This window comes from Carcharodon carcharias, chromosome 7, assembly GCF_017639515.1.
Source record: "Carcharodon carcharias isolate sCarCar2 chromosome 7, sCarCar2.pri, whole genome shotgun sequence".
Classification (NCBI taxonomy): domain Eukaryota; kingdom Metazoa; phylum Chordata; class Chondrichthyes; order Lamniformes; family Lamnidae; genus Carcharodon; species Carcharodon carcharias.
Window position 1 is genome coordinate 191,507,914 of NC_054473.1, and position 12,361 is coordinate 191,520,274.

Below are 12,361 nucleotides of genomic sequence, written 5' to 3' on the forward strand. Positions count from 1 at the left end.
GTTCACCTTCCCCCAAAAGAATATCCTGTAGCCTTCCCTGGCACCAGGGAGGCAACATACCATCCTTGATTCATGTGTATGGCCACAGAAACGCCTCTCTGTTCCTCAAACCATGGAATCCCCTACTGCTATAGCACTTCCACTCTTCCTCCTCTCATCCTGTGCAGCTGAACCACCAGTGGTGCCATGGACTTGGCACTTGCTACAGCCTCTGAGGAACCATCTCATTCACCAGTATCCAAAATGGAAAGGTAGCGAACAAGATAGCCTCAGGGATTCCTGTACTATCTGCCTGTTTCTCTTAGATACTCTGGCAGTCACCCATTCCCTCTCTGCCTGTATACTTCTTAGCTGTGGTGTGACCACATCTCTAAACGTGCTGTCCACGTAATCCTCAGTCTTGCGGATGCACCACAGTAACTCTAGCCGCCAATCAAGCTCTGCAACTCGGAGTTCAAGTTTCTGCAGCTGGCGACACTTCCTGCAGATGTGCTTATCGAGGGCACTTTGCGACTGCATGACTTTCCACATGTCACAAGATGTACATTCTACATGGCCAAGTTGCACTGACATACCTTAAACTTTAGATAAAGTGGTTAGTGCAGTATTTATTTACTAATTTATTTTCATTATTTTCTTAATTAATTTGGAATAATTCCTATGTATATTACAATTTACTGTGTTTATTAAATGTTAGGACCACCCACAATTACAACTAAAAGTTATACGTTTCTTAATTACACAGGTGCATGTTTTGGGTATTTATTTTAATTGTTTTAATTATTTATCTTTTTATTTTAATATTTTACTTCTTGTTATTTATAGATCTACCTTAACTCCTGTATCCTAAGCTGGCTTTTAACACACTGTCCCATACACTAAGCACTTACTGACCAATCAACTCACTGGTTTCCTCTGATGTCACAGTTGTTTCTTCCCTACTCAGTTTCTAAAGAAGGTGAAATGCTCCCAGTTCCCAACCTGCCTCTGCTCCACTCCCAGGTAACAAAGGCTGCGCTCCTATCCCCTGTCTCTATTTATGCTGCTTCCTGTTCCCGACCTGCCTCTGCTCCACTCCCAGGTAGGAAAGGACACCCTCTGATCCCCAGGCTGTATTTATGCTGCTCCCAGCTCCTGACCTGCTTCTGCACTGCTCCTAAATAGGATAGGTCATGCTCCCATCCCCGGGCTCTATTTATGCTGCTCCTGGCTCCTGACCTGCCTCTGCTCTGGTCCCAGTTAGGAAAAAGCGTTGAGATGGCATCTGGGTTATACAGTTGCTCTCAGCACTGATCCACGAAACAATCAGACTCTTGCACTGCTTTTCAGGTGGACTCATGGAATACTCAAGGGTGCTCCGTTCCAGCATGTAGATCAGCTCAGGTGCAGCATTTATTCACTTCCGTTTGTGGACTGTCTTTGGACTGCAAAAAGCTGCTGTCTTCCTTCTTAAGCAGTTGGTCCTTCTCTTCTCAAAGCACAACCAAAACCCACTTTTAAAAGCACAGTCTTCCAGGCATGGTTTTTTTCAGAGTCATCAAACCCATGTGACCCCCTTTGTACACAGTCCACCCAGGTCAAGAGGTTGACAGTTTTTTTCAACTGCTTAATTAGCCTTTCTCCAAGAATAGCAATCAGAGTCCTGTGTTAACCCTTTAAGGGACAGTGTCTTTTCAAACGCAAATTCTTCCAGAATGTCCTTAGTCCTTGAAGAAGAACCATTTTCTGGGATTAAAGTGTTCATGACGGTGCAGTGAGTTACATGTTTATAGTTTGCAGATTGATGGGGTGAGAGGTACCACAGTCAGTCTGTTGCACAGACCCTATCTCATACACACTGGGGGCATTTTTACTTTAGCACTGATTGAATGGCAGTCTCTAATTTCAGTTCATTAAAAGGCTTCCCTTTGTTTTTGGTTCGTTATGGGATGCGAGTGTCACTGACAAGGCCAGCATTATTGCTCATCCCGAATTGCCCTTGTAAGGGTGGTGGTGAGCTGTTTTCTTGAATCGCTGCAGTCCATCTGGTGTAGCTACAGCCACAGTTGAATTTTTCTGCAGCAATTTGACGCAACTGAGTGGCTTGCTTGGCCATTTCAGAGGGCAGTTAAGAGTCAACCACATTGCTGTGGATCTGGAATCACTTGTAGACTAGACTGAGTAAGAAAGGCAGATTTCTTACACTAAAGGACATTAGTGAACTAAATGGGTTTTTAATGACAGTGTCGTGGTCATTATTAATGAAACCTGCATTTTTATTGCAGATTTATTAATCAATTGAATTTAAATTCCCTTGGCTGCCCTCCGAAGCATTAGTCCAGTCATCTGGATTACTGGTCCAGAACAAGAGTTGGAGACTGTGCAAGAAAGCACATAAAGGACGCATGGCACAATGCAAATATGAGTGAGAACATGTCAGGATGGAAATGAATGAGAGAGAGGGAAAGGTGACAAGTGTAGACAAAAGAAAAAAACAGCTTTTGAGGGAGAGCAAGTGGGAGAACAAGTAAGTTATTTGTAAATAAACAATAATCATTCAACTGAATTCCAGTATAAGGGCTGTCTGCTGAATGGCCACATGGGAGGCGACTGCTCAACACATTAACAAACTCTAGACCAAAGGCAAGCACTGTCAGACACTAATACAACTACACTCCATGCAAATAAACATTAAAAAAAACTCCAGAACCCTAATCAATAAATGTAGAGAGGTAATAAAAGGTGAATGTTGGAGCTTGAGTAATTCAGTCCAACTAAAATTCTAATAAAGTAGAGTGCAGAGTGAAACCAGGGTCAGAGTACTGCATGAAGGCAGTTATCCTCTTCCCATAAAGAATTCTAACAGAATGGATTCGACAAGGACAGACACACCTTTCCCAAAATGTCCCTCAGTGTGCATTGAGGGTTTGTTATGCAGCACTGCAGTAGCTGCCTCTGATGCAAACATTACTCCAATCTAATGCCTGCATATCAGCCAGGCTTCTGTCTTCCTATAAGCTCATTCCCTAACATGTCCTCATATTGTCAAACAAACACTCCCAAAGTGAATCCGTTTGGATTACAGTCAATCTAAATAAACAGGACAGAAGAAAGAAAGAGATATGGTGAGAGGTGTTACTGAGTGATAACTGAAAGGGTATTTTAAGACACAGAGTTCTAGAAGGTATAATGGGTCTTCTTTGACCCAGAGACAGAGAAAGAAGGGTTATAGTGGGTTACTCTATGAATTCTTCAATGCACGACTTAACTGTAGCACAAAAAGGCAATAGGTTGCTGGGTTTCATTCATACAGCAATAGCCCAAATAGAAGGAGATTGTATTGTTGCTACACAAGATGCTAATCACAGCCATTCGGGCACTGTGGACTGATCTGTTCACTCAAGGATCACAGAAGGATATTATTACCATTGTGGGAGACAGAAGCAGCAAGGAAAATTAGTCCAGATTTCAGGGATTTAAGCCAAGATGAAAGACTGAGGAAGATGAGCTTGCTTTCTTTGGAATAGAGACATCAAGGTGAAATAAAAACTGAAAATGCTGGAAAGACTCAGCAGGTCTGGCAGAACCTGTGGGGAGAGAAATAGAGTTAAACGTTTCGCGTCCGTATGACTACTTCAGAGCTGGAGATTCAAAAATATGGAGGAAAATCACAAGATGGTCCATTTGATGAAAGCTTTAATCCCAGAGGACATGCTAAAAGGAAGAAGTTTGGAGTAACAGGAAGTTGGGGAATGTTTTAGCCAAAAACTCTATATATTGGGCCAAAAGGCAATTAAATGTAATTCTGGAAGATGGGGGTAAAGGGGCTGGGTGACGGGGTGGCAGTTGATGGACTGGGTGAGGGGGTGGACGAGAGGGACTGGGTGAGGGGGTGGGGGAGAAGGGACTGGGTGAGGGGGTGGGGGGTTAGAGGGACAGGAGGAGGAGTGGGGGATAGAGGGACTGGGTGAGGGGGTGGCAGTGGAAGGACTGGGTAAGGGATGGGGGGTCCTGGGAATGATTGAGGAGTGGGGGATAGAGGGACTGAAGGAGGAGCGGGGAGAGATGGACTGGGTGAGGGGATGAGGGGAGAGATGGACTGGATGAGGGGTTGGGGCTTGAAGGACATGGAGAGGAGTTGCTCCTTCAAAAGGAGAGAAGCTTGTTGGGGCCTATGGTAAATTTTCATTTTTCGAAATCCCATTGTTCTCTAATACATTCAGGCCTCCATGGAGAGGACTGAAACACCATCGCTGACCTAATACACACATCCCATTGCGCTCTGATTCCCCCATTAGTCCCAAAGCACAAATTACATCTTCCTGCTATCATAGGGATTGTAAAATCCTCAGAGACCTTTCAGAATACACAGGTTTACTCCTGCATAATATTTAATCTTCTGAAAGAAGCAAAAATCCATTGGATAAAACTGCCAACAGGATTCTCCATGACCCTGGAATGACAGTCATGGATCTCAGTTAAACATCACAATCAACATCATGAACCCCTGTCCAGTCACCTTTCACTTACAGCACTATCAAGGTTCCAGCCAGACAAACGATCCTAGTTAATTAGCTGCATGTAAGAAGAGGCTTGGCAAGTATAAAGAGATTCATTCAGCTCTTTAATCTAAAGGATGTTGCTAAGAGTTTACCTTACCTGTTCACCAGGGAAGAATTACAGTTTTCAATCTTGGCTGAAGCTGGTCAATGTTACACCCATGCCCTCAGAGTGTAATCCCTGCTCACATTACATTCTCCACTCCTCTCAGCACTTCAACCTTCCATTGCAATCTTCTTTTCTCCAAAAACAAGCTCAGCTCGAAGAAGATCCATTCCGAACGTAATGTGTGAGGTTTATCTCTGTTGCATTTCAGTGCTCTTCTGAAGGTAGGCTGCCCAAATATGCTCTCAATATTTCACCGGGGCCCCAACATTGACCTAAACAAAATTAAAATAATCTGTACCAGCATCATTAAATGCCTGTGAAATCTAAGCAGCTCACATTGTATTTAGTCAGTCAGTCAATCCTCGATTATCACACCCAGCTACATCCTTTCCCTGCTCCCACACTACACAAACATTTGTTGTGCACATGCTTCCTGCACTCATCAGCATTTACTCAGATTTTAAAATCTGTCAAACCTGAGGCACTGTTCATTGATAACATGCAGTGATGCCCAGGACAGGATGATCAATGTACACCATAGGATTGACCAGTAAAACAATTCCATTAACCAACGCTCACCCAGCACAGTAGCAAACACAGAAACCAGCAGGAATATTGCAATTTCAAAGATCTCAATAAACTCATCATCTCTCCAGAGCATTGCAACTGCCACTTTCTGAATGCAGGCGAACACAATGCTTTGATCAAAGCCACTGCAATCTGCTTCTCACAGTCAGAAATAATAATAGTTGCTCTCTCCTTTACTGTTCCAGGCACAATACTAAAAATGAAAAGCTCCATCACCATTATTGTGGATGTCCAAACCCTCAGATATAACCAGATACACAGTCTCCCCAAAATCCCTTTCCTCCCATGTGCTCACAGCTTCTGTTCCTTCTTGCAAATGCTATTCAAGAAAGGGGGGAGATAGAAAGCAGGAAACTATAGGTCAGTTAGTCTAACATCTGTCATTGGCAAAATGCTAGAACCCATTGTTAAGCGGGTAGGGACAATAGAAAAGCAGAATATTATTTAAATAAAGAGCGACTGCAGAATGCGCCAGTACAGAGGAACCTGCGTGGTCTTGTACATGAATCAAAAACGTCAGCATGCAAGTAAAGCAAATAATTAGGAAGGCAAATGGAACGTTGGCCTATATTGCAACAGGAATGAAGTATAAAAATAGGGAAGTATTGCTACAGCTGTACTGGACAATGGTGTGACCAGACCTGGAGTACTGCGTACAGTTTTGGTCTCCTTACTTAAGGAGGGATATACTTGCATTGGAAGCAGTTCAGAGGAGGTTCACTTGGCTGATTCCTGGGATGAAGAGGTTGTCTTATGAGGAAAGGTTCAGCAGATTGGACCTTTACTCATTGGATTTTAGAGGAATGGGAGGTAATCTTATTAAAACATGTAAGGTTCTGAGCTTGGCGGGTGGTGGGGGGGTGGGGTTGGGGGCTGGATGCTGAGAGGATGTTTGCCCTCGTGGGGGAACCTAGAACTATGGGGCACAATTTAAAAATAAAGTATCTCCCATTTAAGTTGGAGGTGAGGAAGAGTTTCTTCTCTCAGAGAATCATTAGTTTTTGGAATTCCCTTCCCCAGAGAGCAGTGGAGGCTGAGTCATTGAACATATTCAAGGCCGAGTTAGGTTTTTAATCAGCGAGGGCTAGATAGGAACGTGGAGTTGAGGTCACAATCGGGTCAGTCATGATCTTATTGAATGATGGAGCAGGCTAGAGGGGCCAAATAGCCTACTCCTGCTCCTATTTCATATGATCTTATGATCTTAGGAGCTGGTCAACACAGCAATCATTGCTTGGTTCAATTGTAGGAGCAAGCTGAATGGTGACTTGCATTGAAAGGGTATAAAGCCAGACAAAATGGCAGAGTGCATGGGAGTAACACAACTGCTCCCCTAGAACTCACCTTATTGGCATCATTAAAGCTCACAGCAGAATACATGGAGTTAAAATAGAGGAGGACCAGGGCCACAGTGCAAGATACCAACAAGGTTCAAAAAAGTCAGAGCCTAGAAAAATTAGGAATGATTGATTAGACAGTGTCGAATTCAGTTTTACACACTGGCAGAATATATGAAGGGAAGACAGTTTGAGAGTCCTGGAAATGAAGGAGTTAAATTACAAGTTCATGGGATGTGGGTGCTGCTGGCTGGGCCAGCATTTATTACCCATCCCTAATTGTCCTTGAGAAGGTGGTGGTGAGCTGCCTTCTTGAACCACTGCAGCCCATGTGGTGTAGGTACACCCACAGCGCTGTTAGGGAGGGAGTTCCAGGATTTTGACCTAGCGACACTGAAGGAACAGCGGCATATTTCCAAGTCAGGATGGTGCGTGGGTTGGAGGGCAACTTCCAGGTGGTGGTGTTCCCATGTGTCTGCTGGCCTTGTCCTTCTAGGTGGTAGAGATCACATATTTGGAAGTTGCTGTGTAAGGACCCTTGGTGAGTTTCTGCAGTGCATCTTGTAGATGGTACACACTGCTGCTACTGTGTGTCGGTGATGGAGGGAATGAATGTTTGTGGAAGGGGTGCCAATCAAATGGACTGCTTTGTCCTGGACGGTGTCAAGCTTCTTCAGTGTTGTTGGAGCTGCACTCATCCGGGCAAGTGGAGAGTATTCCATCACACTCCTGACTTGTGCCTTGTAGATGGTGGACAGGCTTTGGGGAGCCAGGAGGTGAGTTACTCACCGCAGAATTCCCAGCTTCTGATCTGCTCTTGTAACCACAGTATTTATATGGCTGGTCCAGTTCAGTTTCTGGTCAAAGGTAACCCCCAGGATGTTGATAGTGGGGAATTCAGTGATGGTAATGCCATTGAACATCAAGGGGCGATGGCTGGATTCTCTCCTGTTGGTGGAGGTGATGGCAACACATTGAGGATGCAGCAGGGAGGGAAGTCTTGGAATCAGGTCAAGGGTAGGGCCTGCAACTCTGGAGGAACAAATACATAATGTTCAGAGGAGCACAGGTGACATCACTAAATATGAATACCATTAAATTATACTTCCCACCAAAAGTTGTGATAAGTTCACCAACTATTCTGAAGGGCCCAAAATTCATTCATTTTAATTGAATGTTTTGTACTCTTTGCTTTGCCTGGGAAATGTCTCTGATTCTTAAGTGAGTACGACTATGTCAGGCTGTTGCTTCACTAGTCTGTAGGAAAGCTCTCCCAATTTTAGCATTGTTCCCTGATGTTAGTTAGTCAGAATGACTTTGCAGGGTCAAGTGGGGTTGGTTGTGCCTTTGGCGCTTCCACTGCTGAGGTTGATGTTAGGTGGTCCATCTGATTTTATTCTTATTCAACTTTTTGTGGTGGTTATAACTGAGTGGCTTGCTCGGCCATTTCAGAGGGCAGTTAAGAGTCAATGACAATACTGTACTGTAGGCCCGGTCTCACATCTAGGCCAGACCAGGTAAGGATAGAGGACGTCCTTTCCTACAGGATGTCAGTGAACCAGATGGGTTTTTACGACAATCCGGTAGTTTAATGGTCACCATTATTGTTACGAGCTTTTTATTTAACAAAATTCAAATTCTCAAATGACCATGGTGGAATTTGCATTACAGCGTTCGGATAATTAGTCCAGGCCTCTCATATTCTGTAACATAATTGCTATACTACAATACTCAGGCCTATATTCCATTTCAGTGAGAGTATTAGTACTATGCTCAGTGGGTGCAGAGTACTTTTCCATGGACATGGTGCCATGGGTACAGGAAACGACTGGGGCAATCAGCCTCCAATTCCTTGCCCAAACAATCAGTCTTTGTGCATGAGCCTTGACGATAAGTGTGAGCAAGCTATTTGGCCAAAGAGGCATTCAAGCCAAGCCTAATTCTGTGTGCACTTCCCAGAAGAAATCACTGGATCGTAACCAAGAACTGGCACACTGGCTAAATTACTCCCTCCCTAATTCGGCACCCTTAGCTTAATAAACGTAACAATCAAGGTAGGATTGGTTGTAATGCAGATCACTGCTGAGGAGATTACTGAACTCTCCCTTTGGAGAAACAAACGGGCCACTTTGAGGTGACAGGATTTAAACTCCTAGTATGACAAGGATGATCTAAAATTCAACAGCAGCTGACATCTGTCAAAAATCATCAGATTTTAGTATTGTTCTGAAGTTTAAACTCCTCAATCCAGAATAACCTCCTGATGATTTGTTAAGCACTGAGCTGCCATCCAAGACGTGGAGAAAACAGCTTTTGTTAGTCATTGCATCCTGACTCTTACAATGCATGAACATGGCCTTCCTCCAGTCACCAACAAGTTACTTTCTTATACTTGTGTCCATTTGAATATTGCTAGCTGCTCCTTGATTGTAAGAAAAGTGAACACTGGACACTGAAAAGATGACGTGTTCTGGTCAATCCTGCTCACCCTTTTCTTCAATTCTAAACATTATTAATCATGATGCATTCCCAATGAAACCCTCAGACACAAACTGCACTTGAAATCTGAACTGGTAGTGCTCTAATAAAGATGCATAAAATTAACCCACTATAACATAACGGTGCTTGAGGGAAACAGCATACACCAATTGGACATGCACTGACAGGACATGTACACGTCGTGCGTGCACACACACACACACACATACACACACACACACATGCCCAATAACGGGGCCCACATACATGATGACTAAGCAGGCAGGCACAGTGACTGAGCGTGCAAACACGCTGACTGGGCACACACACCGAGTGGGTGCACATGCAGACCGGCTGGGAGCACACACATGCATTCCCAACAGAACGCACGCACATGGACAAGCCATGCACACTCTGACAAGACAAGCACACATACTGACAGGACAAGCACATCAACAGGACACGCTCACCAACAAGGCATTGATATATACATTGACTGGGCGTGCACACGTCGACAGGTCGTGCATGCTGAATAGGCATGCACACATCCATATGTCACATACAACAGCTGGGCATGCACACATCGACATGTCACGTACACCAACTGGGCATGCACACATCGACATGTCACGCACACCAACTGGGCATGCACACATCGACATGTCACGTACACCAACTGGGCATGCACACATCGACATGTCACGTACACCAGCTAGGCATGCACACATCCACATGTCACATACACCAGCTAGGCATGCACACATCAACATGTCACATACACTAATTGGACATGCACACAGCGACATGTCATCTACACCAACTGGATATGCACACATCGACATGTCATATACACCAACTGGATATGCACACGTCGACATGTCATATACACCAGCTGGACATGCACACGTCGACATGTCATATACACCAGCTGGACATGTACACATCGACATGTCACGTACACCAGCTGGACATGCACACATCGACATGTCACGAAGACCAGCTGGACATGCACACATTGACGTGTCACATACACCAGCTGGACATGCACACATCGACATGTCACGAAGACCAGCTGGACATGCACACATTGACGTGTCACATACACCAGCTGGACATGCACACATCGATGTGTCACATACACCAGCTGGACATGCACACATCGACGTGTCACATACACCAGCTGGACATGCACACATCGACGTGTCACATACACCAGCTGGACATGCACACATTGGAGTGTCATATATACCAGCTGGACAAGCACACATCGACGCGTCATATACACCAGCTGGACATGAACACATCGACGCGTCATATACACCAGCTGGACATGCACACATCGACGCATCATATACAGCAGCTGGACAAGCACACATCGACGCGTCATATACACCAGCTGGACAAGCACACATCGACGCGTCATATACACCAGCTGGACGTGCACACATCGACGCGTCATATACACCAACTGGACGTGCACACATCGACATGTCATATACACCAGCTGGACGTGCACACATCCACATGTCATATACACCAGCTGGACGTGCACACATCCACGTGTCATATACACCAGCTGGACGTGCACACATCCACGTGTCATATACACCAACTGGACATGCACACATCGACATGTCATATACACCAACTGGACGTGCACACATCGACATGTCATATACACCAGCTGGACGTGCACACATCCACATGTCATATACACCAGCTGGACGTGCACACATCCACGTGTCATATACACCAGCTGGACGTGCACACATCGACGTGTCATATACACCAACTGGACATGCACACATCGACGTGTCATATACACCAGCTGGACATGCACACATCGACATGTCATACACACCAACTGGACATGCACACATCGACATGTCATATACACCAGCTGGACGTGCACACATCCACGTGTCATATACACCAACTGGACATGCACACATCGACATGTCATACACACCAACTGGACATGCACACATCGACATGTCATACACACCAACTGGACATGCACACATCGACATGTCATACACACCAACTGGACATGCACACATCGACATGTCATATACACCAGCTGGACATGTACACATCGACATGTCATATACACCAGCTGGACATGTACACATCGACATGTCATATACACCAGCTGGACATGCACACATCGACATGTCATATACACCAGCTGGACATGTACACATCGACATGTCATATACACCAGCTGGACATGCACACATCGACATGTCATACACACCAACTGGACATGCACACATCGACATGTCATATACACCAGCTGGACATGTACACATCGACATGTCATATACACCAGCTGGACATGCACACATCGACATGTCATACACACCAACTGGACATGCACACATCGACATGTCATATACACCAGCTGGACATGTACACATCGACATGTCATATACACCAGCTGGACATGTACACACACACCCCCAAAAGGTGCACACGCCGCCAGGGTGACACTGGTAGGGAAATGCGGGGTTGGGGGTGGTGGTTGTTGGTGGTATTCAGGGTGGGCAGGAAGATTGTTTAACTCTGCGAATCCCCCCCACCCAGATTCAGGTCAGAGCCGGAGGATGAAGTGAGGCAGCTCCCGGGATCGGAGCCGCGGGCTGGGCTGGTACCGCCTGGTCCCGGTCAGCTGGAGCCTCAGAGCTGCCTGTACTCACCGCATTGTCCCCGGAGCCAGACTATCCCGACCCCCGGGTTAGTGCAGTCCGCAGGAAGGTGCCGGGACCCCGCCGCCCGTTTTCCCTCAGCCTGAATCCCAGTCCCGTCCCGGTCCTGGAGCCACTTCAACAGCCAGGAGGCGGGAAGAGGCTGCCCTGCCGCTCGACCAATAGAGCTAATGCCAGCCCCGCCGCCCCACCAATAGGGATAACGCCAGCCCCGCCGCTCCACCAATAGGGATAACGCCAGCCCCGCCGCCCCACCAATAGGGGTAATGCCAGCCCCGCCGCTCCACCAATGGGGACACTGACAGCAGCGCGGCCTACCAATGGGAGTATTTCCAGTCACTCCGCGCTGCCAATAGGGGAACAAGTAGTACCGCCATTCGACCAATAGGAGCCCCACCAGCTCCGCCACTCGAGTAATCGGGGCACTGCCAGCCTTGCCATTTGACCAATGGGAGCATTTTGAATGCCACTGCTTGACCAATAGCAACACCGCCAGCACCGTCGATCGGCCAATGGGGGAGTCAACAGCCCCGCCAGCCGGCCAATGGAAACACGCGGCAGCGCCGACAGAAACTCCACCCCCCCCCCCCCCCCCCCCCCCCC

At 46.3% G+C, this 12,361-nt stretch overlaps 1 protein-coding gene across 8 annotated transcripts in view; it reads right to left on the reverse strand.

Annotated features, from left to right (window-relative positions):
- The window catches only part of LOC121279942 (protein CBFA2T1-like), a 191,811-nt gene extending 179,926 nt beyond the window's left edge, over positions 1-11,885 (reverse strand). For 6 of the 8 annotated variants that reach the window (XM_041191530.1, XM_041191529.1, XM_041191526.1 and 3 more), the window contains exons 1-4: positions 11,750-11,874; positions 7,362-7,604; positions 6,580-6,682; positions 4,639-4,919 (exon numbers count right to left, since the gene is read on the reverse strand). The gene's annotated coding sequence lies outside the window, so the exon portion shown is untranslated. Of the gene's footprint in view, positions 1-4,638; positions 4,920-6,579; positions 6,683-7,361; positions 7,605-11,749 lie in introns of all 8 variants that reach the window. The other 2 variants (XM_041191522.1, XM_041191531.1) reach the window with 2 other exon arrangements.
- Positions 11,886-12,361: the final 476 nt, after the last annotated feature.